Source organism: Ranitomeya imitator, chromosome 2, assembly GCF_032444005.1.
Source record: "Ranitomeya imitator isolate aRanImi1 chromosome 2, aRanImi1.pri, whole genome shotgun sequence".
NCBI classification, from domain to species: domain Eukaryota; kingdom Metazoa; phylum Chordata; class Amphibia; order Anura; family Dendrobatidae; genus Ranitomeya; species Ranitomeya imitator.
Window position 1 is genome coordinate 270,022,150 of NC_091283.1, and position 16,458 is coordinate 270,038,607.

Below are 16,458 nucleotides of genomic sequence, written 5' to 3' on the forward strand. Positions count from 1 at the left end.
AAGAACAAGACATCAGTAGACCCAACCATGTTAGTAGAAGACCCAACTATCTTTGTTGGAGAACCAGACATTAGAGTAGAAGATTCAACTGATACAGTGGAAGACCAAGACATCTGAAAAGAAGAGTTAACTATCATAGAGGAAGACACAACCATCTTGGCAGAAAATCCAACCATCTGAGAAAACCCAGGCATGTAGCAGATGATCAAGACATCGGTATAGAAAAGCTAACTGCTATAGTAAAATACCCCAACATCCTGGTAAACGACCCAAATACTTTTTTAGAAGACTCAGATATAGGAGTAGAAGACCAAGCTCTTGTAGTAGAGGACTCTATGGTAGAAGACTGATACATCGGAATAAGATAGCTATCTGCCTTAGGAAAAGACTCAACTATCATGGTAGAAGAACAAGACATCAGTAGATCCAACCACCTTGGTGGAAGACCCTACTATGGTAGAGGTCCTCACAACCATATCAGTAGAACACCCTACTATGGTAGAGGACCTCACAACCATCTCAGTAGAAGACCCTACTATGGTAAAGGACCTCAAAACCATCTTAATAGAAGAACCAACTATGGTAGAGGACCTCACAACCATCTCAGTAGAAGACCCTACTATGATAGAGGACCTAACAGCCATCTCAATAGAAGACCCTACTACGGTGGAGGACCTCACAACCATCTCAGTTGAAGACCCTACTATGATTGAAGATCTCCCTAACAGTAATAAGTTTGGTTTACACAATCAGATATCTAACCAATCAGACCAATGATGACATTGGACTGAGTTTGCCATTTGCACCACTAAATCTACTCACCTCCCATCGGAGGTAATCATGCCTTCTTGGTGGATTGTTTAAGTGCTTCAATTTTCTGGGAGACGAGACAGATTTCAATCAGATCAAATGGCCACATACAGTACACACGACCATCTTGGTCTGATTGGACAGAACTTGGTCAGATATCTGTACATATAAAGGACCCTGAAGACCTAGAGATGGGAGCAGAAGACGTAGAGTCATAGTCATCGTAGGTGGAGACCAGAGGCGTAGACATTCTGCTCCAGTGATATATTACCTCCCTTTCTTAGGAAGCGTCCTGACTGCTCCCATCAGGTTCCTGACTTCCCTGAGGAACATTTCTTGGGGCCCAGTGTTGAGGGTGCAAACATACCGGAATATGCATCACCTAGAACATCTAGAAGTCCTACACCAATGGCTGTGAATGCTGCCGTCCTGAGACATCTTGTCCCACAGTCTCCATCCCCATTTCTCCAAGTGCCGGAATGGGGTGCCAAGGGCCCACCAGTAACAAGGAGAGTGGTGGCCTGTTATGATCTGGTGGCCTAGGAGCAGCATGAGACGTACTCTGGAGAAGGTGGTACCTGTACTGAAAGCAAACCCTGAACTTAGCACTGCAACTAGAAGTAGCCGTGGGATGTACCTAACACTCCCTAGACACCTCGACACAGCCTAAGAACTAACTTCCCCTAAAGATAGAAACGGGAAAACTATCTTGCCTCAGAGAAAATCCCCAAAGGATAGACAGCCCCCCACAAATATTGACTGTGAGAGGAGAGGGAAATGACATACGCAGACTGAAATCAGGATTTAGCAAAGGAGGCCATTCTAGCTAAAAAGAAAGAATAGGACAGAGTACTATGCGGTCAGTATTAAAACACTAGAAAATATCCACCACAGAAAATACAAATCTCCACATCTGACTAAAGACATGGAGGGTATATCTGCATCTCCAGAGACACAGCTTGGCTGCAAAAAATCCTTCACAGACAAAGCTGGACAAGACAAAACATGAAAATGCACTGAACAATAAGGTCCACAGCATGTGGACAGCAAAAACAAAGCCAGAACTTATCTTTGTTGAAATGAACAGCAAAACAGGAGAGACCAGGAATGGATGAGAATCCTCCAAAAACAATGGACAACTGGCACTGACTAAAGGATCAAGCAAGACTAAATAGCCAGTCCAAATTGCAATAAGTGGACACACCTGATAAATGCTGCGATCCAAAGACAGCAGCACTACCACTCATAACCACCGGAGGGAGCCCAAGAGCAGAATTCACAACAGTACCCCCCCTTGAGGAGGGGTCACCAAACCCTCACCAGAGCCCCCAGGCCGATCAGGACGAGCCAAATGAAAGGCACAAACCAAATCGCCAGCATGAACATCGGAGGCAACAACCCAAGAATTATCCTCCTGGCCATAACCCTTCCATTTGACCAGATACTGAAGCTTCCGCCTCGAAAAACGAGAATCCAAAATCTTCTCAACCACATACTCCAACTCCCCATCAATTAACACCGGGGCCGGAGGATCAACAGAGGGAACAACGGGCACCACATACTTCCGCAACAAAGATCTATGGAAAACATTATGGATGGAAAAAGAGGCTGGAAGGGCCAAACGAAAAGACACTGGATTGATAATCTCAGAAATCCTATAAGGACCAATAAACCGAGGCTTGAACTTAGGGGAAGAAACCTTCATAGGAACATGACGGGAAGACAACCAGACCAAATCCCCAACCCGAAGCCGGGAACCAACACACCGACGACGGTTAGCAAAACGCTGAGCCTCCTCCTGAGACAACACCACATGAGCCCAAATTTGCTGCAGCCTGTCAACCACAGAATCCACACCAGGACAATCAGAAGGCTCAACCTGCCCTGAAGAAAAACGAGGATGAAAACCAAAATTACAAAAAAAAGGCGAAACCAAGGTAGCAGAACTAGCCCGATTATTAAGGGCAAACTCGGCCAATGGCAAGAAAGCCACCCAATCATCCTGATCAGCAAACACAAAGCGTCTCAAATAAGTCTCCAAAGTCTGATTAGTTCGCTCGGTTTGGTCATTTGTCTGAGGATGAAATGCGGAAGAAAAAGACAAATCAATGCCCAGCCTAGCACAAAAGGCCCGCCAAAACCTAGAAACAAACTGGGAACCTCTATCGGACACAATATTCTCCGGAATGCCATGCAAACGAACCACATGCTGAAGAAACAACGGAACCAAATCAGAAGAGGAAGGCAATTTAGGCAAAGGTACCAAATGAACCATCTTAGAAAACCGGTCACAAACCACCCAGCTAACAGACATCCTCTGGGAAACCGGAAGATCTGAAATAAAATCCATAGAAATATGCGTCCAAGGTCTCTCAGGGACCGGCAAAGGCAGAAGCAACCCACTAACGCGGGAACAGCAAGGCTTAGCCCGCGCACAAATCCCACAGGACTGCACAAAAGAACGCACATCCCGCGACAAAGAAGGCCACCAAAAGGACCTACCAACCAAATCTCTGGTACCAAAAATCCCAGGATGGCCAGCCAACACAGAACAATGAACCTCAGAAATCACTTTACTAGTCCATCTATCAGGAACAAACAGTTTCCCCACTGGACAGCGGTCAGGTTTGTTAGCCTGAAATTCCTGAAGAACCCGTCGTAAATCAGGGGAGATGGCAGAAAGAATCACCCCTTCCTTCAGAATGCCGACCGGCTCAAGAACCCCAGGGAAATCAGGAAAAAAAACTCCTAGAGAGGGCATCAGCCTTAACATTCTTAGAACCCTGAAGATACGAGACCACAAAATCAAAACGGGAGAAAAACAGGGACCATCGAGCCTGTCTAGGATTCAGTCGTTTGGCAGACTCGAGGTAAATCAGATTCTTATGATCAGTCAGGACCACAATACGGTGCTTGGCCCCCTCAAGCCAATGTCGCCACTCCTCAAATGCCCACTTCATAGCCAACAACTCCCGATTGCCAACATCATAATTGCGTTCCGCAGGTGAAAACTTCCGGGAAAAGAAGGCACACGGTTTCATCAAGAAACCATCAGAATACCTCTGAGACAAAACGGCCCCTGCCCCAATCTCAGACGCGTCAACCTCAACCTGAAATGGAAGAGAAACATCCAGCTGACGCAACACAGGGGCAGAAGTAAATCGGCGTTTAAGCTCCTGAAAGGCAGAAACAGCTGCGGAGGACCAATTCGTCACATCAGCGCCTTTCTTCGTCAAATCGGTCAGAGGTTTAACCACACTGGAGAAGTTGGCAATGAAACGACGATAAAAATTAGCAAAGCCCAAGAATTTCTGAAGGCTCTTCACAGATGTGGGCTGAATCCAATCATGAATGGCCTGAACCTTAACTGGATCCATTTCTATAGATGAGGGAGAAAAAATGAAGCCCAAAAAAGAAACCTTCTGCACTCCAAAGAGGCACTTAGACCCCTTCACAAATAAAGCATTATTACGGAGGATCTGAAATACCATCCTGACCTGTTTCACATGAGACTCCCAATCATCAGAAAAAATCAAAATATCATCCAAATATACAACCATGAATTTATCAAGATAACTCCGAAAGATATCATGCATGAAGGACTGGAACACAGATGGGGCATTAGAGAGTCCGAATGGCATCACAAGGTATTCAAAATGGCCTTCGGGCGTATTGAATGCAGTTTTCCATTCGTCACCCTGCTTAATACGAATAAGATTATATGCCCCTCGAAGGTCAATCTTAGTAAACCAACTAGCCCCCTTAATCCTAGCAAACAAATCAATAAGCAAGGGTAAAGGGTATTGAAATTTGACCGTGATCTTATTCAAGAGGCGATAATCAATACAGGGTCTCAAGGAGCCATCCTTCTTGGCAACAAAAAAAAACCTGCTCCCAATGGTGAAGAAGATGGCCGAATATGCCCCTTCTCCAAAGACTCCTTAATATAGCTCCACATGGCGGCATGTTCTGGCACAGACAGGTTGAAAAGTCGGCCCTTAGGGAACTTACAACCTGGAATCAAGTCAATAGCACAATCACAGTCCCTATGCGGTGGAAGGGAACTGGATTTGGGCTCATCGAATACATCCTGGAAATCTGACAAAAACTCAGAAATTTCAGAAGAGGGGGAAGAGGAAATTGACATCAAAGGAACGTGACCATGAACCCCCTGACAACCCCAACTAGTCACAGACATAGATTTCCAATCTAACACCGGATTATGTACCTGTAACCATGGAAAACCCAGCACAATATCATCATGCAAATTATGCAACACCAGAAAACGACAATCTTCCTGATGGGCTGGCGCCATGCGCATGGTCAGCTGTGTCCAAAACTGAGGTTTATTTATAACCAACGGTGTAGCATCAATCCCCCTTAAAGGAATAGGGTTCTGCAAAGGCTGCAAGGGGAAACCACAGCGTCTGGCAAATTCTAAGTCCATTAAGTTCAGAGCGGCGCCTGAATCTACAAATGCCATGACAGAAAATGACGATAATGAGCAGATCAAGGTCACAGATAACAGAAATTTAGGTTGTACAGTACTGATGGTAACAGAACTAGCGATTCTCTTTGTATGCTTAGGGCAATCAGAAATAACATGAGCAGAATCGCTGCAGTAAAAACACAACCTATTCTGACGCCTGAATCTTTGTCGTTCAGCTCTAGACAAAATCCTATCACACTGCATAGGCTCAGGACTCCGCTCGGAGGACAACGCCACAGTGTGCACAACTCTGCGCTCGCGCAAGCGCCGATCAATCTGAATGGCCAGAGACATAGAATCACTCAGACCAGCAGGCGTGGGGAACCCCACCATAACATCTTTAACGGATTCAGAAAGACCCTTTTTGAAAATTGCTGCCAAGGCATCCTCATTCCATTTAGTCAACACAGACCATTTTCTAAATTTCTGGCAATACGATTCTGCCGCTTCTTGACCCTGACACAGGGCCAACAAGGTCTTCTCTGCATGATCCACTGAATTAGGTTCATCATACAATAACCCTAGCGCCTGAAAAAAGGTGTCTACATTAAGCAAAGCAGAATTCCCAGATTCCAGGGAAAATGCCCAATCCTGAGGATCACCACGCAGCAGGGAAATAACAATTTTAACCTGCTGAATGGGATCACCAGAAGAACGGGGTTTCAGAGCAAAAAACAGTTTACAGTTATTTTTAAAACTCAAAAATTTGGACCTGTCCCCAAAAAACAAATTAGGAGTTGGAATTCTAGGCTCTAAAACCGGAGTCTGAACTATATAATCGGAAATACCCTGTACTCTAGCAGCAAGTTGGTCCACACGAGAAACCAATTCCTGAACCTCCATGCCAGCGCCAAACTCCTGAGCCACCCAGAGGAAAAGAGGGAAGGAAAGACAAAACAGACTGCAGGAAAAAAAATGGCTCAGCACTTTCCTTCCCTTCTTCTGAGATGCATTTAACTCATTGTTGGCCAGTTGTACTGTTATGATCTGGTGGCCTAGGAGCAGCATGAGACGTACTCTGGAGAAGGTGGTACCTGTACTGACCGCAAACCCTGAACTTAGCACTGCAACTAGAAGTAGCCGTGGGATGTACCTAACACTCCCTAGACACCTCGACACAGCCTAAGAACTAACTTCCCCTAAAGATAGAAACGGGAAAACTATCTTGCTTCAGAGAAAATCCCCAAAGGATAGACAGCCCCCCACAAATATTGACTGTGAGAGGAGAGGGAAATGACATACGCAGACTGAAATCAGGATTTAGCAAAGGAGGCCATTCTAGCTAAAAAGAAAGAATAGGACAGAGTACTATGCGGTCAGTATTAAAACACTAGAAAATATCCACCACAGAAAATACAAATCTCCACATCTGACTAAAGACATGGAGGGTATATCTGCATCTCCAGAGACACAGCTTGGCTGCAAAAAATCCTTCACAGACAAAGCTGGACAAGACAAAACATGAAAATTCACTGAACAATAAGGTCCACAGCATGTGGACAGCAAAAACAAAGCCAGAACTTATCTTTGTTGAAATGAACAGCAAAACAGGAGAGACCAGGAATGGATGAGAATCCTCCAAAAACAATGGACAACTGGCACTGACTAAAGGATCAAGCAAGACTAAATAGCCCAGTCCAAATTGCAATAAGTGGACACACCTGATAAATGCTGCGATCCAAAGACAGCAGCACTACCACTCATAACCACCGGAGGGAGCCCAAGAGCAGAATTCACAACAGTGGCCCACTGTTCAGTGACATGCCCTCTCTCACAAATGTACTCCTAGTCCTACGTATTGCGGTAGTTTGATTAATGAATGTTGAGATGATGCCCTTGTCTGTCCATAGTCCATCCCTGCATGGGGGCCCACCAGGGAATCCTCCTGCTCTCCTGTCGGCCAGTCCGAGCCTATCAGTGACTCTCTGCAGTAGACTTCTCCAGGAGTCTGTGTCATCATGGACGATGTCAGGGAGCAGACCTGTCTGTAGCGTACGGGCTCTGATGGGACTGAAGCTCGGGGGTAACCAGGCTCCTAATGAGGTGACGGGGGGACGCTCCTGCCGGCGGACGCCTGTCCCCAACCCCTCACCAAATGCCACTTCTCATACACAAGTGTGCAGCGGCTGCTCATGGCTGTCAGGTCTAATGAACTCTCATCCGAAAAGTGACCGACGGGGACAGGAGAAGATGATGACTCACGTGTGTACTCCACATACACGGACCGCCATCTGATGGGACATGTCCACAGGTGGAGGACACAGCTCGGCTCCAGCAAGATTTTAGTTTTCTGCTGTCAAAAAACTTTCAAAATTTTTTGTGCAAATAATTTCCAACTTCCATTCACTGCAATCTCAGGAGCGGCATCCTCTGCAGTCAGGAAATAATTCAGTACACCCCTATAGAGGGCGGAGCATCTGGGGGCCACACCCCCTCATTACATAAATACACATTGCCTGATCTGCTCCATCCAATTAGCATTCAAGAGGCGAGAAATCTGTAGAAAATGAAAGTGCACTGCTGAGGGTTCTGCACAGTGTGTATAGGGTCTATATATAGTAGTGATACTCTGCACAGTGCCCCCTGCTGATAGTCCTGCACACAGTGTGCTGTAGAGTCACCTTACATTGTGGGTGGGGGTCTACAGACAGGGGCACAGTGCACATATCTCGAGGATGACCGGTGGTCCCTGTGACACAATCCCTTGCCCCCATCACTGCAGCCTGACTCTGATATTTGCATTTTCTCCCCTCCCGGCTCCGGCTTTTCTCTCGCCGTCATCGTCATGTTCTCTGTTGCTTGGAGCTGGTGACATCACCAGGATGAATAATGTCTGCAGAACTGTTAGCAGCACCAAAGACCCCGATAAATCCTACCACATGCCTCATCGTGAAGGGCCTATAGTATATCGCAGATTAATGATACATCACTGGTGGTCTAGGGTAGTGGAATGGTTAATTATAACAACCCTGGTGGTCTAGGGTGATGAATGGGTTAATGGTACACCCCTGGTTGTCTAGGGTAGTAGAAGGGTTAATGATAACATCCCTGGTGGTCTAGGGTAGTGGAAGGGTTAGCGATAACATCCCTGGTGGTCTAGGGTAAATGAAGGGTTAATGATAACATCCCTTGTGGTCTAGGGTAGGGTAGTGAAAGGGTTAATGATAACATCCCTTATGGACTAGGCTGGTGGAAGGGTTAATGATAACGTCCCTGGTGGTCTAGGGTAGTGCAAGGGTTAATAACATCCCTGTTGGTCTAGGGTAAATAAAGGGTTAATGATAACATCCCTGGTGGTCTAGAGTAGTATAAGGGTTAATGCAAACATCACTGGTGGTCCAGAGTAGTAGAAGGGTTAATGATAACATCCTTAGTGGTCTACGTTAGCAGAAGTGTCAGTTAACATACCTGGTGGTCTAGGTTAGTAGAAGGGTTAATGATCATATCCCCGGTTTTCTAGGGTAGTGGAAGGGTTAGCGATAACATCCCTGGTGGTCTAGGGTAAATGAAGGGTTAATGATAACATCCCTGGTGGTCTAGGGTAGTGAAAGGGTTAATGATAACATCCCTTATGGACTAGGGTAGAGAAAGGGTTAATGATAACATCCCTTATGGACTAAGGTAGTGGAAGGGTTAATGATAACATCCCTGGTGGTCTAGGGTAGTAGAAGGGTTAATGATATCATCCCTGGAGGTCTAGGGTAGTAGACGGGTTAATGCTAACATCCCTGGTGGTCTAGGGTAGTAGACGGGTTAATGATATCGTCCCTGGAGGTCTAGGGTAGTAGACGGGTTTATGATAACATCCCTGGTGGTCTAGGGTAGTAGATGGGTTAATGATATCATCCCTGGTGGTCTAGGGTAGTAGACGGGTTTATGATATCATCCCTGGTGGTCTAGGGTAGTAGACGGGTTTATGATATCATCCCTGGTGGTCTAGGGTAGTAGACGGGTTTATGATATCATCCCTGGTGGTCTAGGGTAGTAGACGGGTTTATGATAACATCCCTGGTGGTCTAGGGAAGTAGACGGGTTTATGATAAAATCCCTGGTGGTCTAGGGTAGTAGACGGGTTAATGATAACATCTCTGGTGGTCTAGGGTAGTAGACGGGTTTATGATAACATCCCTGGTGGTCTAGGGTAGTAGACGGGTTTATGATAACATCCCTGGTGGTCTAGGGTAGTAGACGGGTTTATGATATCATCCCTGGTGGTCTAGGGTAGTAGACGGGTTAATGATATTATCCCTGGTGGTCTAGGGTAGTAGACGTATTTATGATAACATCCCTGGTGCTCTAGGGTAGTAGACGGGTTAATGATATCATCCCTGGTGGTCTAGGGTAGTAGACGGGTTTATGATAACATCCCTGGTGGTCTAGTGTAGTAGACGGGTATATGATAACATCCCTGGTGGTCTAGGGTAGCAGATGGTGCAGTGATGACGCCTCCGGTAGTTGAGGTGAAGGCTTCATTTACAGGAGCAGTTAATCACATCTCACAACGTCAGACAAGTGTTTCTACGGGATGAGGATTGTGGAGGACATGGTTACATTGTGACATGGAGCACTGTTCACACCTGAGATAATCGCCCTGCGGGGGGATCTAGGGGGGAACACTCCCTTCTGTCTTCGTCCTTTTTCTTCACCAGGCTTCGTATTTTATCTTCATATTTCTGTCTCTTTTTTTTTGGCCTTTCTCTCCCCTCTGCTGGGGGGATCGTGGTGGTGGCAGCCGTCACTCCTACATTACACCACCACGTTCAGAATGGTTCGCGCTCGTTTCCTGCAGAGCATCGCGGCTTCCACTGACACTTGTTACTTGTCTGTGTTACATGGTCTCCTACTTTCTCCACATCTTCACTCCAGTTATTCACTAGTCGTCTATAAAGGTCAGTATGTGGCTGTGGCCTCCGGACACAGGAGGTTTCATTGGACGGCACATGTCACTGTGTATCAGGTCAGACGGTGGAGAAGTTCTGCTCTGAATGTAGCCATCTCGTCGGTGTCACCCTACAGATGTCATACACTTTATGGACAACCGTCCTCCTTCTAGACTGGGAAGATACAACACGTCTTCTACTGATACAGCTAAATGGTATACTGGCACACATGAGGAGGACTCCATGTCCAGGAGCTTCTGCATCTCTTCTGCTTACATAGACAAGATAAAGTGTTTCATCGTTATTTAAAGGGGTTGTTCATAACTCAGAGAAACCACTCTTAAATACTATATTCCCAAATGTATGTTGTAAAATAAAAATATAAAAATATCAGATAATCACCTTTCGTTCCTGCGGTCTCCTGAGGTTCACATGACCTCATCATTCCCCGTGAGCACTGCAGCCTATCAGTAGCCACTAATAAGCTATAGTTCTCACATCCCTTTTAGATGAACCTCGGATGTCTGTAGGAAGTGTAAGCGAATCAGGCTGTTGGTGACTGCTGATTTGCTGCAGGGCTCATTGCCACTTTCTGGAGTCTTGCAGTCCCTATAGAGTAGACACAGGCTGTGGTGGATGGGGAGCCCAGATTATGTGAATATAAGCTTTCTTTAAATTTCTGTTATATTATTTGGGAGTCAGATGGTGAGATTAACGCACTATGTCAGGGGCTCTGGGGGACATCAGACTGTGTATGGTGGGCGGTGGTGGACACCATACAATGTGGGGATGCTATGACGTACAACATAGTGACAGGTAAGCTGTGGTGGACCTCATACTATATGAGGGGCTGCAGAGACCATCATACTGTGAATATATCACCCAAATCACCTTCAGTAAATGAATATAGCACTAAAAATACCATCAGTACATAAATACAAAACCAGAATCACCATCAGTATATGAATACAGCACCAGAACCCCTCATCAATACATGAATATATTACCAGAACCACCATCAGTACATGAATATATCACCATAACCACCATCAGTATATGAATACAGAACAAAAAATATATATCAGTACATTAATACAGAGCCAGAAGCACTAATAGTACATGAATACAGAATGATCATAAGTATATGAAAACAGCACAAGAACCACCAACAGTTCATGAACAGCAACCGAACCACTTTCAGTACATAAATACAGCACCAGATCCAACCTCGGTAAATGAATATACACACAACTCCCTATCAGTGCATGAATATAGCACAAGATCCACTATCAGCACATGAATACAGCACCAGAATCACAAATAGTACATGAATATGGCACCAAAACAACCAGCAGTACATGAACATATCACCAGAACATCCATCAAAATATAAAGCACAAGAACCACCATCAGTACATGAATACAGCAGCAGAATCACTTTTAGTACATAAATGCAGCACCAGAACCAAATTCAGTAAATGAATGTAGCACCAAAACCTCCATCAGTACATGATTACATTACCAGAACCATCATCAGTACAGGAATATGCTACCAGGAACACCATTAGTTCTCTCACAAGCTGTATTGGTCCCGTCGTCAGATGAATCCTTTTAACTATAATGGTGTCATATTGGTTTCCATTCTGTTATCCATCAAAGGATGGTCAAAACAGCCCCAGTGTAGTGCAGCTATATAAGTGTCCATGACTATCTTTATGATTGACATGTAAAGAAACCTCCAGAGCACTAAGCGGAGGAGGACATGACTTTGGGAGGGGTGGATTTTTAACTCCTGCAGTTTTGTTTGTATTGTGGTGTAGATTTTAACCAAGAGTGATGTTGCTTTAAGACGAAGGAGCACAGTATGTGTGTGCCTGGTGTGTCACTGTGAGGAGGGTGGGCCTTATATAGGGGACGTAATGCCTCTCTGTAATGGGGTCTACCAATCTGGGGTACCTCTTTCAGTACCACCCCGTGTTTCAGGTCCACTCTGCTTTGGCTGGAGTCTGAATGAAGGACGCTGGCTGGAATTGCTTGGTTACATGGGCACATATAAAAGATCACTGTTACTCCAGGTATTTCCAGTCTGACAACACTTTACTCACAGGACACAGAATATATCACACAGATACAGAGGGCAGGCCAATAGAAAAGCGGCAGGCAAGACATACATTACAATAGCCGCAGGTGGCCGGAGCCTGCCGATATTTACTGTGGGAATTACAAAGGTGGGGGGCGGACAAAAGGGGAATATCGTGTCCCCTCTGCCCAGGGGCGCAGCCTGTGGGCTGATGCGTCTCACATGGAACCTATTATACATACATATAACTGCACAACATATTCTGGGTGCTGAGTGGTTCCGTAACACGTAACATCATGTGTAGGAGGTCAGAGATGAATGTGGCTGAGTCCCCGGTGTTGTGTAAACAGGTGGGAAACAATGGGTGATTCCTGCATCTAGCTCTGATATTGCCCCCTATTATGTCATTAAAGTACGCCACTCTTTTACTTTTGTTGATTTTTTGTGTGTGAAAAGAATAATAATATTGGTAGAAGTAGTGGCCAGAGCTTGTTACCTGACCCATCAGGGGTGGGGGAAGCATTAAGGGTCCTGTGGCACTGTGTGATGTGGAACGTGGGACTATGTGATGTGGAGCGTGGTACAGAGTGATGTGGAGCGTGGTACAGTGTGATGTGGTACAGTGTGATGTGGAGAGTTGCACTGTGTGGTGTGTAGTGTGGCACTGCACAATTTGGAGTGTGGCACTGTGTGGTGTTGAGTGTGGCACTGTGTGGTGTGGAGTGTGGAACTGTGTAGTGTAGACTGTGGCGCTCTATGCTGTGGAGCATGATGTTGTATCCTGTGGCACTGTGTGGAGCTGTGTGCTGTGTCCTTTGGCGCTGTGTGATGTAGAGCGTGGTGCTGTGTCCTGTGGCAATGTGGAGTGTGGTGCTGTGTGCTGAGCAGCATGGTGCTGTGTGCTGTGGAGCGTGGGGCTGAATGCGGTGGAGTGTGGCTCTTTGTGCTGGGTAGCGTGGAGCTGTGTTGTGGGCTGTGTGATGTGGAGCATGACGCTGTGTGGTGTGGAGTGTAGTGTGGAGCATGGCGCTGTGTGGTGTGGAGCTGTCTGCTGTGGAGCATGGCACTGTGTGCTGTGTGGAGTGTGGCGCTGTGGGGTGTGAAGCATGGCGCTGTGAAGTTTGGTGTGGAGCGTGGCGCTGTGTGTTGTGGAACGTGGTGTGGAGCGTGGCACTCTGTGTTGTGGAATGTGGTGTGGAGTGTGGCACTGTGTGCTGTGCAGTGTGACGCTGTGTGCTGTGGAGCGTGACGCTGTATGGTGTGGAGTGTGGCACTGTGTGCTGTGCAGTGTGGTGCTGTGGAGGGTGGCGATGTATGGTGTGGAGCATGGCACTGTGTGCTGTGCAGTGTAATGCTGTGTGCTGTTGAGCGTGGCGCCTGGAGCTGTGGAGTGTGGTGTGGAGCGTGGCTCTGTGTGGTATGGAGCATGGTGCTGTGTGTTGTGGAGCATAGCACTCTGTTGTGGAGTGTGGCGCTGTGTGGTGTGGAGCGTGGTGTTGTGTGGTGTGGAGCATGGTGCTGTGTCCTGTGGAGCGTGGCGCTGTGTGGTGTGGAGCATGTTGCTGTGTGGTGTGGAGCATGGTGCTGGGTGGTGTTCTGTGGAGCGTGGTGCTGTGTGGTGTGAAGCGTGGTGCTGTATGGTGTTCTGTGGAGCGTGGTGCTGTGTCCTGTGGAGCGTGGCTGTTGTGAATTCTGTGGCAGAGTTCACTCCTGTGGTCACAAGTGGTACTTCGGCTGATTCTCTCTGGGATCTTCCGTTTGTGGAGGAAAGTGGTACTGCAGCTTCTGAGTTTCCTCCCTCAGGTGATCTGGTGAGCTCGTTAGCTTCTTCTCTACTTAACTCCACCTGATGCTTTGATCTATGCTTCCTGTCAATGTTTCAGTGTGGGACTTGTTTTTTCCCTGGATCATTCCTGTGGCCTGCTGCTCTGCAAAGCTAAGTTTTGCTTATGTTATTTTGTTGCTATTTTTCTGTCCAGCTTGCTTTATTGGTTTTTCTCGCCTGCTGGAAGCTCTGAGACGCAGAGGGACCACTTCCAGGAAGTTTTCGCCTGCTGAGCGTAATTATGATGTGGGCAATCGAGAGTTGCTGGCCATGAAGTGGGCATTCGAGGAGTGGCGTCATTGGCTTGAAGGAGCTAAGCATCGCGTGGTGGTATTGACTGATCATAAGAACTTGACTTATCTCGAGTCTGCCAAGCGCTTGAATCCTAGACAAGCTCGTTGGTCGCTGTTTTTTGCCCGTTTTGACTTTGTGATTTCGTACCTTCCGGGCTCTGAAAATGTGAAGGCGGATGCTCTGTCTAGGAGTTTTGTACCCGACTCTCCGGGTTTATCTGAGCCGGCGGGTATCCTCAAGGAAGGAGTAATTGTGTCTGCCATCTCCCCTGATTTGCGGCGGGTGCTGCAAAAATTTCAGGCTAATAAACCTGATCGTTGCCCAGCGGAGAAACTGTTTGTCCCTGATAGGTGGACGAATAGAGTTATCTCTGAACTTCATTGTTCGGTGTTGGCTGGTCATCCTGGAATCTTTGGTACCAGAGAGTTAGTGGCTAGATCCTTTTGGTGGCCCTCTCTGTCGCGGGATGTGCGTGCTTTTGTGCAGTCCTGTGGGATTTGTGCTCGGGCTAAGCCCTGCTGTTCTCGTGCCAGTGGGTTGCTTTTGCCCTTGCCGGTCCCGAAGAGGCCTTGGACACATATCTCTATGGATTTTATTTCTGACCTTCCCGTCTCTCAAAAGATGTCAGTCATTTGGGTGGTCTGTGATCGCTTTTCTAAGATGGTCCATCTGGTACCCTTGTCTAAATTGCCTTCCTCCTCTGATTTGGTGCCTTTGTTCTTCCAGCATGTGGTTCGTTTGCATGGCATTCCAGAGAATATTGTTTCTGACAGAGGTTCCCAGTTTGTTTCGAGGTTTTGGCGAGCCTTTTGTGGTAGGATGGGCATTGACTTGTCTTTTTCCTCGGCTTTCCATCCTCAGACTAATGGCCAGACCGAGCGAACCAATCAGACCTTGGAAACATATCTGAGGTGCTTTGTTTCTGCTGATCAGGATGACTGGGTGTCCTTTTTGCCTTTGGCTGAGTTCGCCCTTAATAATCGGGCCAGCTCGGCTACCTTGGTTTCACCGTTTTTCTGCAATTCTGGGTTCCATCCTCGTTTCTCTTCTGGACAGGTTGAGTCTTCGGACTGTCCTGGTGTGGATACTGTGGTGGACAGGTTGCAGCAGATTTGGACTCAGGTAGTGGACAATTTGACCTTGTCCCAGGAGAAGGCTCAACTTTTCGCTAATCGCAGACGCCATGTGGGTCCCCGACTTCGTGTTGGGGATCTGGTTTGGTTATCTTCTCGTCATATTCCTATGAAGGTTTCCTCTCCTAAGTTTAAACCTCGTTTTATTGGTCCGTATAGGATTTCTGAGGTTCTTAATCCTGTGTCTTTTCGTCTGACCCTTCCAGATTCTTTTTCCATACATAACGTATTCCATAGGTCATTGTTGCGGAGATACGTGGCACCTATGGTTCCATCTGTTGAGCCTCCTGCCCCGGTTTTGGTGGAGGGGGAATTGGAGTATATTGTGGAGAAGATTTTGGATTCTCGTGTTTCAAGACGGAAACTCCAGTATCTGGTTAAATGGAAGGGTTATGCTCAGGAGGATAATTCCTGGGTTTTTGCCTCTGATGTCCATGCTCCCGATCTTGTTCGTGCCTTTCATGTGGCTCATCCTGGTCGGCCTGGGGGCTCTGGTGAGGGTTCGGTGACCCCTCCTCAAGGGGGGGGTACTGTTGTGAATTCTGTGGCAGAGTTCACTCCTGTGGTCACAAGTGGTACTTCAGCTGATTCTCTCTGGGATCTTCCGTTTGTGGAGGAAAGTGGTACTGCAGCTTCTGAGTTTCCTCCCTCAGGTGATCTGGTGAGCTTGTTAGCCTCTTCTCTACTTAACTCCACCTGATGCTTTGATCTATGCTTCCTGTCAATGTTTCAGTGTGGGACTTGTTTTTTCCCTGGATCATTCCTGTGGCCTGCTGCTCTGCAAAGCTAAGTTTTGCTTATGTTATTTTGTTGCTATTTTTCTGTCCAGCTTGCTTTATTGGTTTTTCTCGCCTGCTGGAAGCTCTGAGACGCAGAGGGACCACCTCCGTACCGTTAGTCGGTGCGGAGGGTCTTTTTGTCCCCTCTGCGTGGTTTTTTATAGGTTT

The 16,458-nt window shown here is 46.8% G+C and overlaps 1 protein-coding gene across 1 annotated transcript in view; it reads right to left on the reverse strand.

Moving 5' to 3' along the window:
* The window catches only part of CACNG4 (calcium voltage-gated channel auxiliary subunit gamma 4), a 39,405-nt gene that overhangs the window by 14,034 nt on the left and 8,913 nt on the right, over window positions 1–16,458 (reverse strand). The window lies entirely within an intron of this gene.